At 43.8% G+C, this 23,702-nt stretch overlaps 1 protein-coding gene across 1 annotated transcript in view; it reads left to right on the forward strand.

Moving 5' to 3' along the window:
* Positions 1–23,702, forward strand: part of CNGA3 (cyclic nucleotide gated channel subunit alpha 3) — a 59,953-nt gene that overhangs the window by 1,842 nt on the left and 34,409 nt on the right. The window lies entirely within an intron of this gene.

The raw sequence follows: 23,702 nt of genomic DNA on the forward strand, positions 1-23,702 counted from the left end.
AGATGGTCACTCGTGCCTGCTATCTACCAACTGGATCTTCTACGCCAAAGTCGCAGTTGTAGAAAAGTCGGCCAGGTCACTGAGCCGGTGGGAGATTCTCTGGGTTCTTTGGGGTAGGGGAAAGGACATAAACTCCCCTTGCTTCGCACCAATGCCCAGACACCCGCCCTTCCTCTCCAGCCTCCGTTCAGCCACAGAGGGGGGCCTCCTCCGGTGCAGATGCCCAGTGGGGAGGAGCGGTGGCTCTTGGGGTGACTGGCTGGTGGGTGCAGGATCTTAATCACTTTAGCTGGGACTTTGGCAGTGACTACGTGTGCACTTGCCTTTGATGCTCCTGTTTCTATGTCTTTTCTGTCCTTATTCATTATCTGCTAGCGGTGGCTGCCTCTGGTTAATATTAAGGTTGCCATGGCGACCAGTCTTCAGTCGCCATGGTACCCAGAAGGTAAACAGTTGGAAGCTACTCGGGCTCTTCTCCAGCTCTGGCCCCTAGTTTCCCTAGGGGGTGGGGCGGGGACGGCAGTGACTAGGTTCCAGAACCCTTTTGCGTGCCCCCCTCTTCCTCCCCCATTCCCACAGCGTCCTGCTCACCTGAAACCCCTGCTAATACTCCACCAACCACTGCGGCCTCAAGGTTGAGATGGGCCATGCTTTTTTCTCTATCTCCCAGTTACATCCACTGAGGCCAGGGGGTAAACAGTTTTCCCTCTGACCTAATGCATTTTAGTAATAGCCTGAATATTTCTGAGTATAGTGGACAAGGCTCAGTCTAGTGGGAGAAACAGAATTTTAAACAGACACAGTCCCTGCCCTCTGGGACCTCACAGTGTAGTGTGGCAGACAAACCCTTGTGCAACCTACCAAGTGGCCTGCACTATGGTTGCAGATGGAGGCAATAACAGAGCCCTGAGAGTAGAGAGAGGTGGGAGTGACTGAATCCTGGTCAAAGAGGGCCTCCCCAGCAAGGGTATGTTGCAGTTGAAACTTGAAATCAACTGGCCAGGAAGAGAGGAAAATCTCTCTAGCAGAAGCGCAGATGTGTGGATTAGTCAGGAGAGGGTAAGGCCCTGCTGTGGGGATGTATAGACTTGGAATATCTTGGTGGCTTCGCCCTTTGCTTATGCAATGTCTGAGGTTTTGGGAGTCCTGCATCATGGGGGGAGTCCACTGGCCAGAATCCGTCACTCAGCCTTCACCTGTCCTGGAAGGGAGGCTGGCAAATGCAGCAGGCACGGGGTGAGCTGTGGTGAGCACTGTCTCTGCCAGTAGGTGGGGGCAAAAAAAATGTATGACACACATAAGGAAAGGGTGAGTAATTTGGCTTAGATGAACATCCAGTTTAGGCTAACTTGATCCAAATTATGAAAAGTCTTGACCATCAGGCTAAGAAATGGAGACTGTGTGCTGGAGAAATTAGGCACCTCTAAAAGCTTCTGAGAAGAGTGACAATTTAATTAGAACTAGCTTTCATAAAGATTCTGGGGTCACTATGGAAGGTTCATTCATCTATACATTTATTCGTTCTACACTCATTGAGCCCCTCCTTAGTGCCAGGGACTGGACGGATTATAGGAGCGACAGACAGCCTGAAGATGGGAGATGAGCAAAGATGCCTATTTCAGCCATCCTGGGGAGAGAGAGAAAGGCCTGGACAAAAGCAGGAACAGAGCTCAAAGAGACCAGGAGTGACCTCTGTTCTGGTTTGACACTTATACACCTGCCTAGCAGAGACTTGCACAGGGTGAGTGCTCAGTACATTTCTGAATTAGTAAATAAAAGAATTGGAGGGGATGGAGGAGAGAGATAGCTGTTGCTGTGACTGACAAGACTTGATGGTGCTTTATCTGGGGCAGTAAGGGAGAGGAAGGAGTAAAAGCTCACGCAGTCTTAGCTGGGTAGTCATTTGGTGCTGGGTGTCGCTCATGGCATTAACCAAGACAGTACTGCAGGGAAGAAGAGCAGGCTTGACAGTAGCTGGGGGAGAGAGTGACGCCATTCAGAATAGTTTTGCTCCAAGGAAAACTCTTCCCTGAACTCCGTCTGCACCCCAGAACTCATCTAATCCCCAGAGCGCTTCTTTTGTCCTCCTTTGCAGGATTCATACATTTCACCTTGAATTATAATAATGCAGTGAGGGGTTAAACTGACTTCTGCTCCCCAGCTCTGCCACTGGATGACTTTGAACCAAGGTATTTAATCATTCTGAGTCTCAGCTTCTTAGTGTGTATATTGGCAGTAGTAATAATTATAATGCCTGCCTCATCGAGTTGTTTTGGGGATTAAATGAAGTAATTGAAGTGAATTCCTCAGCTCATTGCCTGACATATTGTAAGTGCTCAAAGTTAGATTTGGACATCTTATTACTTCCTAATAAAATAAAAGCAATGTATTACTTTTATAAGCACATCACAAAAGTTCATTAAGAAAAAAAACACACTTTACCTCGCATGCTTGCAATTAGGTTTGGAGCATCTATAGGGCTGGCTATGGAGACCTCTGGTTCCCCAGCTCTGGTAAGGTCTGAAAAGCACTTTCATCCTCTTGCAATCTCAACCTGAACAGCTGAATCTTATTACAAAGTAGCAATTTCAAAACTGAGCACACTCACAGCTGAGAAACTCAGAGTCCCATTAATTCTGAATCATCTCTGCAGAGATCAGGACACTTTCTAGTCATGAGACAAGCCCCTGCCTCTTGGTTAAGTAACATAATTGATCATCTTCATCCAATTTCAGTGCATTTTCTTTTACTCCAAATCTCTTCCTGTTCTTGAGAACAATCTTAGCTTTCTTCTCAGACAGGAACTGAAAATTTGCAGCTGACATTTGGAAGCTTCCATTTGCTCATGTTATAAAAATGCCAGAGTTCAAAGACAGAGAACTCTGCCTTACAGTCATGAGAAGATTTCTTTGGGAAACAAGACTCAGCTGTCCTAACTCAGACTCATTATCTCCATCATGGTGCAGGCACATTGATGGGTTTGGGGCAGCCTCCATAGAGAGGGGGGAATTGGATTCTGACCTTCATCTTCCCACATCACCTGGCAGCTCAACTCTGAGCACAACTGGATACATTCTTGTTGTCTAAGACTTGAACTGGCTTTTCGGGACCTTTCTTGGGCAGATGGAGAAAGCTTTAATACTTACTGTCCCCAGAAGTTGCCTTGTTTCTTGAGAGGCAAGGGCTTAAAAGCTTGCAGGCTCTACAATTAGACTGCCTGTTGAAGTCCTGGCTGTGTGAACTGTGTACCTTGGTTTGCTACTCTGTAAAATGGGGATGATGTGGTTTGTCTGTGTCCCCACCCAGAGCTCATCTTGAATTCCCACGTGTTGTGGGAGAGACCCAGCGGGAGGTAATTGAATCATGGGGGCAGGCCTTTCCCATGCTGTTCTCGTGATAGTGACTAAGTCTCATGCGATCTGATGGCTCTATAAGGGGAGCTTCCCTGCATAAGCTCTCTCTCTGCCTGCTGCCATCCATGTAGGATGTGACCTGCTCCTCCTTCCACTGTGATTGTGAGGCTTTCCCAGCCACGTGGAGCTGTGAGTCCATTAAACCTTTCGTAAATTACCCAGTCTCAGGTATGTCTTTATCAGCAGCATGAACACGGACTAATACAGGGGATAAGAATAATACTTACCCCATAGGGTTATTGAAAAGATTGAATGAGTTGATACTTGTAAAAAGCTATAGAGCAGTGACTGGCATAATAGAAGCCCTCAAAAATGTGATGCTCGTTATTACTAATGTCATATTTTGGCATTTCTCCCCTTTATTACATTTCGTGAGTTTCTAGTAGGTGATATTGTGAATTTTGTATTTTAAAAAGCATTTTGATTTTAGATTTTAAATTATTTCTTTTTAGATATAATTTTCATGCCACAAATATCACCCATTTAAAATGCACATGTCACTGGTTTTTAGTATATTTATAGTCGTGCAGCCATCACCACATTACAATGTTAGAACTTTTCAACACCGTCAAAAGGGACCCCGTATCCGTTAGCAGTCATTCCTTTTTCTCATTCTCTCCCAGACAACCTCTACTCTACTTTCTGTCTGCATGGATTTGCCTATTCTGGACATTTCATGTTCATGAAATTATATATTATGTGGCTCTTTTTGTCTGGCTTCTTCCACTTAGCATAATATTTTCAAGGTTCACCTATGTTGTAGCATGTATCACTGTTTTATTCTTTTCTATTGCCAAATAAGATTCCATCTGAATAACATGCCATTATGTGGACATACTACATTTTGTTTATCCATTTATCCGTGGATAGGCCCTAATAAATGATTGTCATTTCCACTTAGGGCTATTGTAAATAATGCTACTATGAACATTAACGTACAAGTTGTTGTGTGGACATGTTCTTACTTCTCTTAGGTATATGCTTAGCAGTAGAATTCCTGGATCATACGGTAACTCAGGTTTAACATTTTGAGGAACTGCCTAGCTGTTCTCCAAAGTGGCTACATCATTCCCACCAGAAACGAATGAGCCTTCCAGGTTTTCCACATTGCATTGTGGAATATGGTTAATTTTATGTATCAACTTGCCTGGGATACAGGGTGCCCAGATAAAACATTATTTCTGGGGGTGCCTGTGAGCGAATTTCCAGATGAGATTAGTATTTGAATCCATGGACTGGGTAAAGCAGATTGCCCTCTCCAATGTTGGGGGCCACTATTCAATCCATTGAGAGCCTGAGTAGGAAAAAATGTAGAAGAAAGGGGAATTCACTCGTTGAGCTGGGACATCATCAGTTTCCTGCCCTTTATTGGCCCTCTGGTTCTCAGAACTGCACCCCTGGTTTTTCTGGTCTCCAACTTACAGATAGCAGTTCATGGGCTTCTCAGCCTCTAATGCTTTATAATACATCGTATGTATATACAGTTGACCCTTGAGCAATGCAGAGATTGGGGTGCTGATCCCCTACACAGTCAAAAATCCACATATAACTCTTTTGGCTTCTTCAAAACTGATTTACTAATAGCCTACTATTGCCCACAAGCCTTACCTATAACATAAATAGCCAATTAACACACATTTTGTATGTTCTATGTATTACAGGCTGTATTCTTACAATAGAGTAAGCAAAGAAAAATGGGGATTTTTCAATTTGTCACATATCTCCAAAATTTTTTCCAATATATTTATTGAAAGAAAAACATGTAGAAGTGGACCTGTATAGTTCAAACCCAGGCTGTTCAAAGATCAATGATATATATAACCTATTGGTTCTGTTTCCATGGAGAACCCTAACTAATACACCTTGTTATGGTAATATTAACATTATATAGTTATTTTTTTCTATTTTTGAAGCTCTGTAATATTTTTTATTTCCTTCACCTAGGTTCATATTCACACATAAAATATGAAAGGACACTTGAGTATAATATTTGCACTGTAGGGTTTTATTATGTCATGGAACTTCTGGAATGGAAGGACCTTTTATAACCATCCCAGTCAATGTTGAGTACAGTCATCCCTCAGTATCTGAGGGGCATTTGTTCCAGGACCTACCCACAAATACCAAAATTTAACAGATGCTGAAGTCCCTTATACAAAATGGCATAGTATTTGTATCAGGTTAGTACAAAAGTAATTGTGTTTTTTGCCATTACCAATCTAATAAATAACCTACTGTAGTAGTCCAGTCTTGTATTGCTATAAAGGAATACCTGAGAACTGGGTAATTTATACAGAAAAGAGGTCTACTCAGCTCATAGTTCTGCAGGTGGTACAGGAAGTATTATGCTGGCATCTGCTCAGTTTCTTGGGAAGCTTCAGGAAACTTACAATCATGATGGAAGCCAGAGAGGGAGCATGCACATCTTGGCAGGAGTAGGAGCAAGCAGGGGAGGCGTCACACATTTGTAAATGACCAGAATTCATGAGAACTCACTCACTGTCATCAGAACAGCACCAAGGGGGTGGTGCTAAATAATTCATGAGAAATCCACCCCAAGAGCCAATTACTCCCATCAGGTCCCACCTCCAACATTGGGGATTACAACTGAACATGAGATTTGGGAGGAGACACAGATCCAAACCATATCACCTACATATAACCTGTGTACTGTACCTTAAATCATCTCTAGATTACTTATAGTAGTACCCAATACAGTGTAAATGCTATATAAATAGTTTACACTGTATTGTTTTTGTTTTATTTTTATTGTTGTATTGTTATTCATTATTGTTTTGGGGTTTTTCAAATATTTTCAATCTGTGGTTGAATCTGCAGATGCAGAACCTGCAGATGAGAGGGCCAACTGTAGTATGTCATTGTGCTTTTGATTTGCATTTCCTCATGACTAAATACTTGAAGAATGTTAGCATGTGCTTCTTAGGCATTGTATATCTTCTTCAGATAAATGTGTATTCAAATCCTTTGCCTACTTTTTAATTGGGTTATTTGACTTTTTATTACGGAGTTATAAGAGTTCTTTATATCTTGTGGATACAAGTTCCTTGCCAATATATGACTTAAAATATATTCTGCAATCCCAGCACCTTGGGAGGCTGAGGCAGGAGGATCACTTGAGCCTAGGAGTTTGAGATCAGCCTGGGAAACAGAGAGAGACACTATCTCTACAAAAAATTTTAAAAATAGCTGGGCATGATGGTGTGCACCTGTAGTCCCAGCTACTCAGGAGGCTAAAGTTGGAGGATGGCTTGAGCACAGGAGGTCAAGGCTGCAGTGAGCGGTAATCAAACCATCGTGCTGTAGTCTGGGTGACACAGTGAGACTCTGTCTCTAAAGAAATAAAAAATGAAAATGTTTTCTCCCATTCTATAGATTGCTTTTTTACTTTGTTGATGGCATATTTTGATACACCAAGGTATTTTTATTTTGATGCAGTCCAATCTATTTTTTCTTTTAACACTTTCACCATTCACTATGCTGATAACTGTGGTTGTGTCATGGATACCCTTTGTTAGGTTGAGGAAGTTTCCTTATACTCCTAGCTTTTAACTATTTTCACCATGAAAGCATGTTGGATTTTTGCCAAATGTGTTTTCTGTGTTCGTGAGATGATTATGAGCTCTTTGCCCTTTGTTTTATTGTGTATCAAATTGATTGATTTTGGATAAGTCTATTTCGCATTTCCGGGATAAAATCACTTGGTTTCACTGTGAAATCCTTTTTGTATGTTGCTGGATATAGTTTAGTAGTATCTTGTTGAGAACTTTTGCATATTAATCTGAATTTCAAAGTGTCCTTTCATGTAAGTTCTGATACTCAACTTGTTTTCACTTTTCTTACACAGTTTCCAAAAATATTAACATTATATAGTTTTCCTTTCTGTTTTTGAAGCTCTGGAATGTTTTTATTTTCTCCACATAGGTTCACATTCACACATAAAATATGAGAGGACCCTCAGGTGTAATATTTGCATGTAGTGCTTTGATCCATCATGGAACTTCTAGAATTGAAGAACTTTTAATAATCAACTGGGCCCATAATTTTCAACTCTGTTCCACAAAGTTTCTTAAGATGTTCTGCACACATTTTAAGTTTTTTAAAAGGTATATTTAAATATTTTTAAAACTCAAAAATATAAAGATAGCACTGATATGTCTTCTGTACCAAACTTTAATATATTGACCATCATGGCCAAAATTAAATTGTGCTCCACTAATTGTCTTTATCAAAGTTATCAAATACTTTTAAATAAAATACGATAAGTAAATGCTTTATGCATCAGGGTTTTGTGGATGACTTCATTTTAAATAAGGCCATTTCTATTATTAGATGAAGAAATTAAAGTGCTGGTCACTTACCCACATTGGAGGCTAAGCTGGGAAGAGAAACCATCTCTCCTTTCTCTCAGGCCAGTGCACTTGACCCCTTATATTGCCTTTCAAATGTGATTTGAGTCAAACAAAAGATATTTCACTCGGTTTTCTCTCTCCATAAGCCTAGGGCTCTGCTTCAAATCACCAGGCCTCTTCGCCGGCTGTAGGAATGTCAGTGTGGGGCCCGCGTCAGCCCTGTGGGGTGATTCACCGGTCTTAGGGTAATTAAGTGCTTCAGCGTTGGAGAATTTCCCTTCCACCCTGCAGTTCTCAAGCGGGATGGGGGCAGAAGGGAAAGGAACAGTGTTTTGGAAAACTGTTTTAGAAAAGTTTCAAGGTATGTAGACCCTGGGGGAGTTCTTGACTTATCTTTGGAGTTTAATTTGACGAAGTGAGCCAGTCCAGCCTCACATTTACTGAGAACTTGCTGCGTGCAATTGTCCGGGGTGATGCTGAGAAGGTTGAGTTTTGGAGGACTGAAATGAATCAGACTCAGACAGAGTCTGAGAAGATTACTTCTGAGAAGACTGAAGACCCCAGTGGTCAGTCTCTGCCAGAGAAAACAGTGACCTGGGCCGAGTATGCGTGTCCATCAAGACTCTGTGCTCTGTCCTGATTGAGATTTCGGCTTGTTTGCCATGGCTCATGTACAGACTTGGCATCTCACTAATTGGACCTGCCAAACCCTGGCTGAATAGAGTCTCCTCCCCAAGGATGATGACCATCCAGAACGACCTCCAGTGGACGTGTGGCACATCCATACAGGGCTATGGCCACCTCTCTGCTGTCTCTCCATTGACAGCTGCATTCAGACTTGAAAAATGGTAATGTTTCAAACCACTCAAATCGGACCAGAATTAGTTTCCATGTTCAAGCCATAATAAAAAAGAAGACAGAGAACAAACAAACTGTGCAAGGGGTTAGTTAGTCATCGTGAGTGGGGAGCAAGGTTTTCTTTCGGAAGCACCTTCAGTCTACAGCAAGGGGCTCGACATGTTTTGCCCTCCTTTGTAGTATGTTTGATCTCTCATAAATTCCCATTCATAAATTCCAAGTGGGATGGAAATTTTCAACGTACTCATTCACACAATCATTGTGAGGATCAAATGAGTAAATATGCACTTAAAATGATCAGAACAGTAACAGGCAAAGATTAAACAATAAATACGTGGCTGTTATTATCAGTGTGGTCATGATGATTACTCACCAGTTCCTCCATTAATACCACACGTTCTACTACCTACTGTGTGTATGTGCCGGGTGTTTGAAGAATAAAGTGTTTTTTAGGTAAAAGGAGAGAGTTCTTGCCTTTAAGCCTTTTGGAGTAAAGGAACAAGAAAAGTGCAAGAATAACTGGAATCCAGTGAGCTGTGTTAAATGCCTGGCTACTCAGACATCCAGGCGAGTGACCGTGGAGAGAGTCCAGGATAAGCACTGGGGTGCAAAAGTCACAACTGAATCCTTGAAGGGCACAGCAAAGTGTGATTGCAAGTGGCACATGTAACACTGTAATGGTAAATGTTGAATAGTGCTAAGTGGCTAAGTCAATGTGATGGCTTCTCACCTGGGAAGCCTCCTTGATGGTCCCTAAGGCAGAATTAAGGATTTCCTCCCCATCCTGCATTGTACCCCATCATGCCTCTACCTGTATTTCTACACCACTTGCACTGCCTTACCCTCACTGTTGAACATGCCTGTTTTCCCCAGGCAAATGTTATGCTCTTAATGGCAGAGACCTGTCTTCCTCATCTTCATAATTCTCAGGACCAGGTACAGTGCCTGGGACATCATTGGCAAGGAGTCAGTAAGGGGACTGGTGGCAGGGGGACATGCTAGCTTTAGTCATGTTGTAAAGAAAATGGAAATTGTCTGAAATGGCATGTTCTTAGCTCTCCAGTCAGGTCCTAGAAAATACAAATTCATTTGGAAGATGCTCAAAAACCACTCCTAGACTCATACCTGGGATCCACTTCAAGATCACCTTCATAGTTGGCGGAACGCATCGTTTTGCTATGTTTGAAAATTAAAGGCCGGGCGCGGTGGCTCAAGCCTGTAATCCCGGCGCTTTGGGAGGCCGAGACGGGCGGATCACAAGGTCAGGAGATCGAGACCATCCTGGCTAACACAGTGAAACCCCGTCTCTACTAAAAAATACAAAAACTAGCCGGGCGAGGTGGCGGGTGCCTGTAATCCCAGCTACTCGGGAGGCTGAGGCGGGAGAATGGCGTAAACCCGGGAGGCGGAGCTTGCAGTGAGCTGAGATCCGGCCACTGCACTCCAGCCCGGGCGACAGAGCGAGACTCCGTCTCAAAAAAAAAAAAAGAAAAAGAAAATTAAAGTTCCATTTGTGCATTTCCAATCTCCCGCAGTGCCTGTGATAAACAGAACGAGCCATGATGTGGATTTTGGAGTGAGACAGGCCCAGGGGTCAATTTCCTCATCTGCAGGATGAGCATCACTATTCCCTCTTGGGGTCCCTGAGGATTCACGCGTGAGGGACATGGAAGTGCCTCGCACTCAGGGGTCCCTGGCTAGATGGCAGCTTTCATTGTCCACAGAGCCCCAGGATCACTGATTGTGCTTTCATGATCTCATTTGTGAGTTTTACTCACGAAGAGTCCATCAAGGCAGGGCCAGATGTGAAAATGCATGCAGTAGTTGGGTAATCTCTTAAGACGTCATGACTCAAAAACTGACAAATACAGGGAAATAATTAAGTGTTTATTCAGCCTTTCCTATAGGAATTGACCAATCGAATAATTCAGAGTGAAATTTTTTCTTTTAAAAATATTTCAGCTAACTGAGGAAGGAATGATAGAATACCACCAACGTCCAACCTCTAATGAATTGATGGAGCTAGCAAATGATCATCAACGACTGCTAACATCACCCAGAGAAATACAATGAGATCTTACGTGCCTTCTGATGGAAGAACAAAGAATACCCTATGAAATTTTCATGCAAAAAAAATTAATAAATTGACCAAGACTCTGGGTACAACTACCAGTAATAGGTAACATTTTAGGGTTGGAATCAGCAAAAATTCTTACTGTAGTAAACTCCATTGGACAAATAATTAAATTTCTACACAAAGAGAAAAACTGTACAGGTAAAAATACCAAGAAGATATATCAACCAATCAACAAGATTGGTTCCTTATTTGGATCCTGATTTTTTAATGTATTTTTTCAAAGACAACCATTTATGACACTTATGAGACAATAGGGAAAAAAGATCTTCTGAGTTACCTTAAACTTACATTTCCCTTTCGTGATGTACATTTTGCCCTGTCCTACTCCAACCATCGTTCTCCTGGATAAAGAACATAAAATTAAAAGGGAAAGTTGGCTCACTCCTAAACCTTGAGGGACTTGGGTCAAGAGTACAAATGACTTGCCGTAGCCCAGATATCTAAAAGTTAAAGATTCTCTTAGCAGTGATACTCACTCCCCTCCAAAACAGAGTCTTGAACAGGGCATGCAGGCAGGCAGTTTATTTGGGGAGTGATTCTAAGGAACAGGAGTAGGGGTCTTGGAGAGGCCAAAAGGGAAGAAGGACAAGCCAACCCAGATGTCCATTATCAAACTGATCACCACTCTGGGCAACAAGGGGTTCTCCACGGAACCAGGTAGAAAGTGTCTCAGAACCATCGTCCTGAGGGATGGAAGAGTATATTCCCTCAGGCTCCTGCTGCTATTGGCCCAGCGTTGCCCCAAGGGTGTTACCCCTCCAGCGTTTGCACACACATCAGAAGGGTGATGTGGTCTCGGCAAGGGTTTCCTGGGGGAAGTAAGGAAGCCCCCAAGGCAGAAGCCCCTAGAATCTGCAGTGTCACTGAGGTGAAGTACATGGGTTACCCAGCATGCAGCTGGTTGCCATAGCGATGGCTGGACAGAAAGGTGGGCAGGAAGGACATGAGGTAGGGGTCCAGAGATGACCATTACATGGACCAAGATAGCACATTGTTAAATCAAATGTACCCACCCTCCTAACCTGGCAAATACACTGCATCACAACCTGGAGGCCAGGTTCAAACCAAGAGTACTCCAGCCCCTTGGAGTTGAGCCTGAGAGCAGGAAGTCATGAGGAGAGCTGGTTTCTGGTTCCCTGCCCCTGACCTGCCCCCTTCTCTCCCCAGCCCTAGGTCCACGCCATGTCAAAGGGGCCTTGCACAGGAGGCCCTGCACACCTGCCTGTGGACGCCCTGCCCACATCTCCAGGCTCTGTCTCCCCCATCCCTGACAAACGGCTGCTCCTTGGGCCTAGGGCAGTGCAAGCTGGTGCACTCAGGAAGATGGACCTCAGGAAGATGGACCAGGGAAGAGTCCCAGGCAGGCTCTAGAACCAGTTCAGAGCCTCTTGGACAGAGAATCTGGGAGTCCTGGGCACTCAGACCATAGCTAGAGCAGGGGCAGGGTTCCCGGTGGGCATGGCCCCTTGACCCTATGGGCTTCTCGACCCTTTGGGAGGGGTGTGGCTGGAGGAGGGCCAGCATGGGGTTATTTAAAGCAGAGACCCCTCCTGCCCAGGCCTAAAGGCAATACCAGCTCCCTCAATGACTTTGCACTCTCAGGTTGTGGAGTCAGACAGATTTTTAGTCAGTCCTGGCTCTGGTCCTCAGCAGCAACCTTAGGGAAATGACTCACCTGTCCAGTTTCTTCATTTGTAAGAGAGAGAGGGGGGCTGCTGTGAGGATTAAGTAAGGAAGTGTTACACAGCACCCACCTGTGCCTGGTACCTAGTGGCCCTCAGCAGGAGGCAGGTCTATGAGAGGACAGAGGTACTGCCTCCATGCCATGGTGGTAGGACCAGAGGTTGTGCCCAGGATAGAGAATGCAGCTGAGGGGGCAGAGGGAAGGGGCACAAGCTGGAGACAATGCACTTTATTTGGTGTAATTTGCCTGGAAATGTACAAAGAAGAGTAACTTGATAGTTTTTCCACAGAGTCCCAAACTTCTTTTTTTTTTTTTTTTCTTTTTGAGACGGAGTCTCGCTCTGTCGCCCAGGCTGGAGTGCAGTGGCTGGATCTCAGCTCACTGCAAGCTCCACCTCCCAGGTTCACGCCATTCTCCTGCCTCAGCCTCCCGAGTAGCTGGGACTACAGGCGCCCGCCACCTCGCCCGGCTAGTTATTTGTATTTTTTAGTAGAGACGGGGTTTCACCGTGTTAGCCAGGATGGTCTCGATCTCCTGACCTCGTGATCCACCTGTCTCGGCCTCCCAAAGTGCTGGGATTACAGGCTTGAGCCACCGCGCCCGGCCAGAGTCCCAAACTTCTTTGAGACTCGCTCTGCACCCCACTTGACTGTCAGCTCCTGGAGGACAGAGCTGCATATAGCTCTCTAATAAGCCCCCAGCTTCTAGCATATTGCCTGGCACATAGTAAGTGCTCAATTAAAAAGTGTTGAGTGAACAATTTCAAATTGGATTTATTGCTTTTTTACCTAAAAACATATAAACATTCCATTTTAAAGTATTGAAAATAATGAGGCCAGAGGGAGGTGGGAGACAAGGATTTGGCCAAAGTCTTCATAGACTGAGTTAAATACGCCTGAGTTCTAATGTGGCTTCTGAACCTCACACATTCTTTGGAAAGTTGCATAACCTGTTATAAGCCTCCATTTCCTCATCTATGCAATTGAGGACACTAATAGCATCCACCTCAGAGAGTCGCATGTTAGAATAAATAATGATGTAAAAAACTTAGTACATTGACTGGAATATAATCAGATTTCAATATGTTTTAACTACTACTATGTTGCTTGGCAGTGCTATTTGGATAACACACAGGAATATGTGTGTTATTTTTATTTTTATTTTATTTTTAGTTCTGGGGTACATGTGTAGGACGTGCAGGTTTGTTACATAGGTAAATGTATGCCATGGTGGTTTGCTGCATCTATCAACCCATCCCTAAGTATTAAGCCCAGCATGCATTAGCTATTTATCCTGATGCTCTCCCTCCCCGCCACCCCTGGAGAGGCCCCAGTGTGTGTTGTTATTCCCCTCCCTGTGTTCACATGTTCTCATTGTTCAACTCCCACTTATAAGTGAGAACATGCAGTGTTTGGTTTTCTGTTCCCGAGTTAGTTTGCTGAGGATAATGGCCTCCTGCTCCATCCATGTCCCTGCAAAGGACATGATCTCGTTTCTTTTTATGGCTACTTAGTGTTCCATGGTATATATGTACCACATTTTCTTTATCCAGTCTGTCATTGATGGGCATTTGGGTTGATTCCATGTCTTTGCTATTGTGAATAGTGCCACAACGAACATATGCATGCATGTATCTTTATAATAGAATAATTTATATTCCTTTGAGTATATAACCAGTAATGGGATTACTGGGTCAAATGGTATTTCTGGTTCTGGGTCTTTGAGGAATCGCCACACTGTCTTCCACAATGGTTGAACTAACTTACGCTCCCACCAACAGTGTAAAAGCGTTCCTGTTTCTCCACAGCCCCACAAGCATCTGACTTTTTAATAATCACCATTCTGACTGGCATGAGATGGTATGTCATTGTGGTTTTGATTTGCATTTCTCTAATGATCAGTGATGTTGAGCTTTTTTTCATATTTTTGTTAGCCACATAAATGTCTTCTTTTGAGAAGTGTGTTTTCATGTTCTTTGCCCACTTTTTTCTTTTTCTTTTTTTTTTTTTTTGAGGCAGTTTCACTCTTGTTGCCCAGGCTGGAGTGCAATAGCACAATCTCAGCTCACTGCAACCTCTGCCTCCTGGGTTCAAGAGATTCTCCTACCTCAGCCTCCTGAGTAGCTGGGATTACAGGTGCCTGCTACCATGCCCAGCTAATTTTTTATATTTTTAGTAGAGACGGGGTTTCACCATATTGGTCAGGCTGGTCTTGAACTCCTGACCTCAGATGATCTGCCTGCCTTGGCCTCCCAAAGTGCTGGGATTACAAATGTGAACCACCATGCCCAGCCTGCCCACTTTTTAATGGGGTTGCTTTTTTTTCTTGTAAATTTGTTTAAGTTCCCTGTAGATGCTGGATGTTAGACCTTGGTCAGATGGATAGATTGCAAAAATTTTCTCCCATTCCGTAGGTTGTCTGTTCACTCTGATGATAGTTTCTTTTGCTGTGCAGAAGCAACTTAAATTAATTAGATCCCATTTGTCAATTTTTGCTTCTGTTGCAATTGCTTTTGACATTTTCATCATGAAGTCTTTGCCCATGCCTGTCTTGAATGGTATTGCCTAGATTTTCTTCTAGGGTTTTTACGGTTTTGGGTGCTACATTTAAGTCTCTAATCCATCTTGAGTTAATTTTTGTAAAAGATGTGAGGAAGGGGTCCAGTTTCAATTTTCTGCATATGGCTACCCAGTTCTCCCAGCACCATTTATTAACTAGGGAATCCTTTCCCCATTACTTGCTTTGGTCAGATTTGTTAAAGATCAGATGGTTGTAGATGTGTGGTCTTATTTCTGAGTTCTCTATTCTGTTCCATTGGTCTATATATCTGTTTTTGTATTGGTGCCATGCTGTTTTGGTTACTATAGTCCTGTAGCATAGTTTGAAGCTGGGTACCATGATGCCTCCAGCTTTGTTCTTTTTGCTTAGGATTGTCTTGGCTATACAAGCTCTTTTTTGTTTCCATATGAATTTTAAAGTAGTTTTTTCTAATTCTGTGAAGAATGTCAGTGGTAGTTTAATGGGAATAGCATTGAATCTATAAATTACTTTGGGAAGTATGGCCATTTTCATGATAACGATTTTTTTCCATCCATGAACATGGAATATTTTTCCATTTGTTTGTGTCCTCTCTGATTTCTTTGAGCAGTGGTTTGTAGTTCTCCTTGAAGACATCCTTCACTTGCCTTATTAGTTATATTCCTAAGTATCTGACTCTCTTTGTAGCAATTTTGAGCAGGAATTCATTCATTATTTAGCTCTTTGCTTGTCTATTGTTGGTGTATAGGAATGCTTGTGATTTTTGTATCCCAACACTTTGCTGAAGTTGCTTATCAGCTTAAGAAGCTTTTGGACTGAGATGTTGGGGTTTTCTAGATATAGGATCTAGAAAGCATCCTTATCTTGTGCCAATTTTCAAGGGGAATGCTTCCAGTTTTTGCCCATTCAGGATGATATTGGATGTGGGTTTGTCATAAATGACTTTTATTATTTTGAGGTATGTTCCATCAATACCTAGTTTATTGAGAGTTTTTAATAGGAAGGGATGTTGAATTTTGTTGAAGGCCTTTTCTGCATCTATTGAAATAATCATGTGGTTTTTGTCTTTAGTTCTGTTTATGTGATTAATTACATTTATTGATTTGCATATGTTGAACCAGGCTTGCATCCCTGGAATAAAGTTGACTTAATTGCGATGAACAAGCTGTTTGATACGCTGCTGGATTCAGTTTGCCAGTATTTTACTGAGGATTTTTGCATCGATGTTTATCAGGGATATTGACCTAAAATTTAGATGTTGTTGTTGTATCTCTTTTTTTTTTTTTTTTTTTTGAGACGGAGTCTTGCTCTAGCCCGGGCTGGAGTGCAGTGGCCGGATCTCAGCTCACTGCAAGCTCCGCCTCCCGGGTTTACGCCATTCTCCTGCCTCAGCCTCCGGAGTAGCTGGGACTACAGGCGCTCGCCACCTCGCCCGGCTAGTTTTTTGTATTTTTTAGTAGAGACGGGGTTTCACCGTGTTAGCCAGGATGGTCTCGATCTCCTGACCTCGTGATCCACCCGTCTCGGCCTCCAAAGTGCTGGGATTACAGGCTTGAGCCACCGCGCCCGGCCTGTTGTTGTATCTCTGCCAGGTTTTGGTATCAGGATGATGCTGGCCTCTTAAAATGAGTTAGGGAGGAGTCCTTCCTTTTAAATTGCTTGGAATCATTTCAGAAGAAATGGTACCAGCTCCTCTTTGTATCTGTGTAGAATTCAGCTGTAAATCCATCTGGTCCTGGGCTTTTTTTGGTTGGTAGGCTATTTATTACCACTTCAATTTCAGAACCTGTTATTAGTCTATTTAGGGATTCAACTTCTTTCTGGTTCAGTCTTGGGAGGGTATATGTGTCCAGGAATTTATCCATTTCTTCTAGATTTTCTAGTTGATTTGCATAGAGGTGTTTATAGTATTCTCTGATGGTTGTTTGTATTTCTGTGGGGTTAGTGGTGATATCCCCTTTATCATTTTTTATTGTGTCTATTTGATTCTTCTCTCTTTTCTTCTTTATTAGTCTAGCTAGTGATCTATCTACTTCATTAATTTTTTCAAAAAACCAGCTTCTGGATTCACTGATTTTTCTGAAGGTTTTTTTTGTGTGTGTCTCTATCTCCTTCAATTCCACTCTGATCGTGGTTATTTCTTGTCTTTTGCTAGCTTTGGGGTTTGCTCTTGGTTCTTTTAGTTGTGATGTTAGGGTGTCCATTTGAGATCTTTCTAGCTTTTTGATGTGGGCATTTAATGATATAAATTTCCCTCTTAACACTGCTTTAGCTGGGTCCCAGTGATTCTGGTATGTTTTCTCTTTGTTCTCATTGGTTTCAAAGAACTTCTTGATTTCTGGCTTAATTTCATTATTTACCCAGGAGTCATTCAGGAGCAGTTTTTTCAATTTTCATGTAGTTCTGTGGTTTTGAGTTTCTTAATCTTGAGTTCTAATTTGATTGCGCTGTGGTCTGAGAGACTGTTTGTTATTATTTCAGTCGTTTTGCATCTGCTGAGGAATGTTTTGCTTCCAATTATGTGATCGATTTTAGAGTAAGTGCCATGTGGCACTGATAAGAATGTACATTCTGTTGTTTTGGGGTGGAGAGTTCTATAGATATCTATCAGGTCTTGATTCAGAGCTGAGTTCAAGTCCTGAATATCCTTGTTGATTTTCTGTCTCAATGATCTGTCTAATATTGACAGTGGGGTGTTAAAGTCTCCCACTGTTATTGTGTGGGAGTCTACGTCTCTTTATAGGTATCTAAGAACTTGTTTTATGAATCTAGGTGCTCCTGTATTGAGTGCATATATATTTAAAATAGTTAGCTCTTCATGTTGAATTGATACTTTTACCATTATGTAATGCCCTTCTTTGTCTTTTTTATCATTGTTGCTTTAAAGTTTGTTTTGTCAGGCTGGTTGTGGTGGCTCATGCCTGTAATCCCAGCACTTTGGAAGGGCAAGGTGGCGTGTTATCCCAGCTTCTAGGGAGACTGAGGCAGGAGAATCACTTGAACCCAGGAGGTAGAGGTTGCAGTGACCCGAGATCACACCACTGCATTCCAGCCTGGGCAACAGAGCAAGACTCCATCTCAAAAATAAATAAATAAATAAATAAAGTCTGTTTTATCAGATACTAGGATTGCAACCCATGCTTTTTTCTCCTTTCCATTTGCTTCGTGAATTTTCCTCCACCCCTTTATTTTGAGCCCATTTGTGTCTTTGCACCTGAGATGGGTTTCTTGAATACAGCACACTGATAGGTCTTGACTCTTTATCAAGCTTGCCATTCTGTGTCTTTTAATGGGGACATTTAGCCCATTTACATTTAAGGTTAATATAGTTATGTATGAATTTGATCCTGTCATCATGATGTCAGCTGGTTATTTTGCAGGCTTATTGAGGTAGTTGCTTCCAAATGTCATTGGTCTTTGTATTTCAGTGTATTTTTGTTGTGGCTAATAACAGTTTTTCCTTTCCATAGTTAGTGTTTCCTTCAGGAGCTCCTGCAAGGTCTGGTGCTGATGAATCCCCTCAGCATTTACTTGTCTGAAAAGGATTTTATTTCTCCTTTGCTTATGAAGTTTAGTTTGGCCAGATAGGAAATTCTGGGTTGCAAATTCTTTTCTTTAAGAGTATTGAGCATTGGCCCCCAATCTCTTCTGGCTTGTAGGGTTTCTGCTGAGAGGTCCACTGTTAGTCTGATGGGCTTTCCTTTGTAGGTGACCTGACCTTTCTCTCTGGCTGCCCTTAACATTTTTTTTTTTAGACAGAGTCCTGCTCTGTCACCTAGGCTGGAGGGCAGTGGTGCAATCTCAGTTTACTGCAATCTCCACCTCCCGGGTTCAAGCGACTTTCCTGCCTCAGCCTACTGAGGTCTGATGGCTCACTCCTATAATCCCAACACTTTGGGATGATAAGGCAGGCAGATCACTTGAAGTTAGGAGTTCGAGACCAGCCTGGCCAACATGGTGAAACCCTGTCTCTACTAAAAATACAAAAATTAGCTGGGCGTGGTGGCGCGTGCCTGTAATCCCTGCCCTTAACATTTTTTCCTTCATTTCGACCTTGGAGAATCTGATGATTATGTATCTTGGGGTTGATCTTCTCATGGAGTTCCTTATTGGAGTTCTCTGGATTTCCTGAATTTGAATGTTGGCCTATCTTGTTAGGTTGGGGAGGTTCTCCTGGATGATATCCTGAAGGGTGTTTTCTGACTTGGTTCCATTCTACCCATCTCTTTCAGGTACCCCAACCAGTCATAGGTTCAGTCTTTTTACATAATCCTATAGTTCTCAGAGGTTTTGTTTACTCTTTTTCCCTTTTATTTCCTCTAATCTTGTCTGCCTGTCTTATTTCAGCAAGATAGTCTTCAAGCTCTGAAATTCTTTCCTCTGCTTGGTCTATTTGGCTATGGATACTTGGGAAGTTCTCGTGTTGTGTTTTTCAGCAGCATCAGGTCATTTATGTTCCTCTCTCAACTGGTTATTCTGGTTAAGAGCTCCTGTAATGTTTTATCATGGTTCTTAGCTTCTTTGCATCAGGTTAAAACGTGCTCCTTTAGCTCAGTGAAGTTTGTTATTACCCACTTTCTGAAGCCTACTTCTGTCAGTTCATCCATCTCAGCCTCAGCCCGGTTCTGTGCCCTTGCTGTAGACATGTTGTGATCATTTGGAGGAGAAGAAGCACTCTGGTTTTTTGCGTTTTCAGCATTTTTTGGCTGATCCTTTCTCATCTTCATGGGTTTATCTTGTTTTGGTCTTTGAGGCTGCTGACATTTGGATGGGATTTTTGTGAGAACTTTTTAGTTGATGCTGTTGCTGTTGTTGCTCTGTTTATTTTTCTTTTAACAGTTAGGCCCTCTTCTGTAGGGCTGCTGCAGTTTCCTGGGGGTCCAATCCAGACCCTGTTCACCTGGGTCCCTCCTGCCCGTGGAGGTGTTACCAGTGGAGGCTGCAGAACAGCAAAGACGGCTGCCCGCTCCTTCATCTGGGAGCTCCCTCTCAAAGGGGCACTGACCTGATGCCAGCAAGAATGTGACCGTATAAGGTTTCTGCTGAGCCCTGTTGAGGGGTCTCACCCAGTCAGGAAGCACAGGATCAGGGACCCACTTAACAAAGCACTCTGGCGGACTCTTAGCAGAGGGCGTGCCCTGCACTTGTCGGGGATCCCACTCATGCAGACAGCGCTGATTCCTCAGAGCCAGCCAGGGGAGAGACTAAGTCCACTATTCTGTGGATACCGCAACTGCCCTTCCTCCCGAGGGGCTCCAACCCAGGGACATCCAGCCCCTGGCTGGAGTTGCTGAAATTCCAGCAGGGAGGCCCTGCCTGGTGAGGTGGGATGGGTCTTGGTTTAGCCTAAAGAGGCAGTCTGGCCACAGTCTGCCACAGCCACTGTGGTGTGCTGTGGGGAATTCCTCCTGGGTCCAAACTGCCCAGTCTCCAGGACACCAGCAGGGGAAAATGGCAGACTGGAGCTCCAGTGATGGTGGCCACCCCTCCCCGCAGGGGCTCTGTAATCTTAGGCTGTCTCCATTGTAGCGGCCGCCAAGAATCTGCACAGCTCTGTGCTTGGGACCCAAGGCCCTGGTGGTGTGGGGCTCACGAGGGAATCGCCTGATCTGCGGATAGCACAGATCCATGGAGAAAGTGAGGTTTCCCAGTTAGGGCAGCACAATCACTCACTGCCTCTTTTGGCTGAGAATCAGAGGTCCGCTTGCCCCGTGCCGCTCCCAGGTGGGCAGACGCCCCACCCTGCTTTTCTCACTCTCCGTGGGGCTGCCTAGTCAGTCCCACTGACAAAACCTGGACACCTCAGTTGCTAGTGCAGGATTCACTCACCATTTTCATTCTCCTTGGTGAGAACCTCTGACCTCGGCTGTTTCTGGTCGGCCACCTTGGTCCCTCCCTGGATTTATTGCTTTTAATGGAAGAGTACAATTTCATATGCTGGTCCTAAAGTTTTGCAGGCACCTCAAACTGGAATCATTCTCTTTCTCTAACCTGCTTCTCTCCTATTGCCCTGCCTCAGTGGGCAGGCAGCACCTCCCATCAAGCCAGCTGTTTGGACACCGTGTTCAGCACCTCTTCCTCCCCACCCCTTATACCTAAATTGCCATGTCCTGGCAATTCTACCCACTTGCTGTCACCACCACAAAGCTAGTTCAGGCAGCTGTTCTCACTCCCCTAAGAAACTGTGACAACTTTTTAGCTGCTCACCTCACAGTCAGTCATATTCCCTGAATACATCCTCCCTGGTCTAGCCAGAGTGGCCTGTACACATCTGACCACATTCCTACTGGGCTTGGTAGGGTAAGGCCCAAGCTCCTGGCACAACCTGCAAAGCCTGTTGTAGCACCTGCCCCACCACACTGTCAGATCCTTGAGAACAGGCTTCATTCTATTTCTCTTTATAGCTCCTGTGATCAGCCAGAAACTCACTCCTTGTTACATAAATGAATGAAGTATTTAAAATCAAAACAATGTTTGATCTATTGGGAAAACTAGAAAATTTAAACTCATAGACTTGAACTTTCAAACATCAGAGACAAGTCGGGACCCTGCTGAGCCCATGGCTGCCCTTTCATAACTGACAGATGGTTGGCCAGATGTGCGTGGCCACACCCATGGCTCCTGTCTCTGACCTTCCTTTTTTTTTTTTTTTTTTTTTTTTTTTTTTTTTTTTTGAGGCGGAGTCTCGCTCTGTCGCCCGACTGGAGTGCAGTGGCCGGATCTCAGCTCACTGCAAGCTCCGCCTCCCGGTTTACCCATTCTCCTGCCTCAGCCTCCGAGTAGCTGGGACTACAGGCGCCCGCCACCTCGCCCGGCTAGTTTTTGTATTTTTAGTAGAGACGGGTTTCACTGTGTTAGCAGGATGGTCCGATCTCCTGACCTCGTGATCCGCCCGTCTCGGCCTCCCAAAGTGCTGGGATCACAGGCTTGAGCCACCGCGCCCGGCCTCTGACCTTCCTTTGGATATGGAATTAATTGAGTCCTGGAGTGAGTCCCTGGGCTATTTCTAGAAATTGCCATCCTTCTCTGGAGTGGTCTCTACTGACATCTGACACACTTAAACCACGTGGCTGCTCAAGAGAGCCTGTGCTAATCTATTTTAGAGAAGCTATCCTCCAGAAATGCATCTTCCAGAAAGACTTGTCCAGAAATCATGGAACTGGCCAATCACACCAGCCCTGCTCTCACGTAGGCTTTCTTTTCAATCCAGAGGCACCTTCCAATGTTTGCCAAAGAGGAAATGTTGATGGCCTGATTTCTGGCACAAGTGTAACTGCCCAAGGGGTTTACCTTCCCCACTGCCTAGTCAGAACCAACTTACCAAGACAGGGGAATTGCAATAGAGAAAAAGTAATTCACACAGAGTGGTCTGTGTGGGAGACCAGAGTTTTATTATTACTCAAATCAGTCTCCCCCAAAACTCAAGGATCAGGGTTTTTAAGGATAATTTGGTGGGTAGGGGGCCAGTGAATCAGAAGTGCTGATTGGCTGGCTCAGGGATGAAGTCATAGGGAGTTGACGCTGTTCTCTTCTGCCGAGTCAGTTACTGGGTGGGGGCCACAGAACTGGTTGGTAGGGCAAGGTGTGGCCACCCGTTGTTAGAAACGTGAAAACCTGAAAAGACATCTCAAAAGGCCAATCTTAGTTTCACAATAGAGATGTTGCCTTTAACAGTAACTGGGGAAGTTGCGAATCTTATGACCTCTGGAATAATGGCTGATAATATTTAGAATTCCAGCCCCTCTCATTCTAACTTGGTGGCTGGTGGGCTTTCATTTGTTTTAGCTGGTGGGCTTTCATTTGTTTTACAAAAACAGTTTAGCTTTGGGAAAGGGCTTTAATTTAAATTATAAATTAAATTCCTTCCCAAGGCTAGTTCGGCCTACACCCAGGAATGAATAAGGACAATTTAGAGGTCAGAAGCAAGATGGAATTGGTTAGGTCTGATGTCTTTCACTGCCATAATTTCCTTAGTTACAATTTTTCAAGGCGATTTCACAAGGATTGTGCCACATTGACAGGTGGGATCTATCTTTCATTGGACAAGCTTACTTAACACCTCTGAGGCTCAGTTTATTCATCGTTAAATGGGAATAAAAATAATAAGTACCTCACAAAGTTATTGTGAGGATTAGTGAGATGAAGTGATATTGGATTTAGCATTATATTATAAAGGTTTTCTGAACGTCATGTATGGTCCTTTCTTTACGTGTTGTCTTAAAGCAAGATTTGAGGGAGCCATGGAAACACCTGCCAAATTATAAGATAAAAATAAGAAAACAAGAAAACCAGGGTCAAGAGGGACATTGCATCATCTCAGAGAATCATGAGGGCTTCACCTTCCTTATATCACATACCCACTTGGTCTTTCATTTATTTATTCATTCGCTCGTTCAGCACTTAACTCTGAGCAGCTCTGCAGCATGGTAACATAACATAACAAATGAGTAAAAGACTTTGTGCCAGCCGGGCGCGGTGGCTCAAGCCTGTAAATCCCAGCACTTTGGGAGGCCAAGACGGGCGGATCACGAGGTCAGGAGATCGAGACCATCCTGGCGAACACAGTGAAACCCCGTCTCTACTAAAAAAATACAAAAACTAGCTGGGCGCGGTGGTGGGCGCTACTCGGGGAGGCTAAGCTACTCGGGGAGGCTAAGGCAGGAGAGTGGTGTGAACCCGGGAGGCGGAGCTTGCAGTGAAAC

The sequence above is a fragment of the Trachypithecus francoisi genome, unplaced genomic scaffold (assembly GCF_009764315.1).
Source record: "Trachypithecus francoisi isolate TF-2019V2 unplaced genomic scaffold, Tfra_2.0 Lachesis_group17, whole genome shotgun sequence".
Classification (NCBI taxonomy): Eukaryota; Metazoa; Chordata; class Mammalia; order Primates; family Cercopithecidae; genus Trachypithecus; species Trachypithecus francoisi.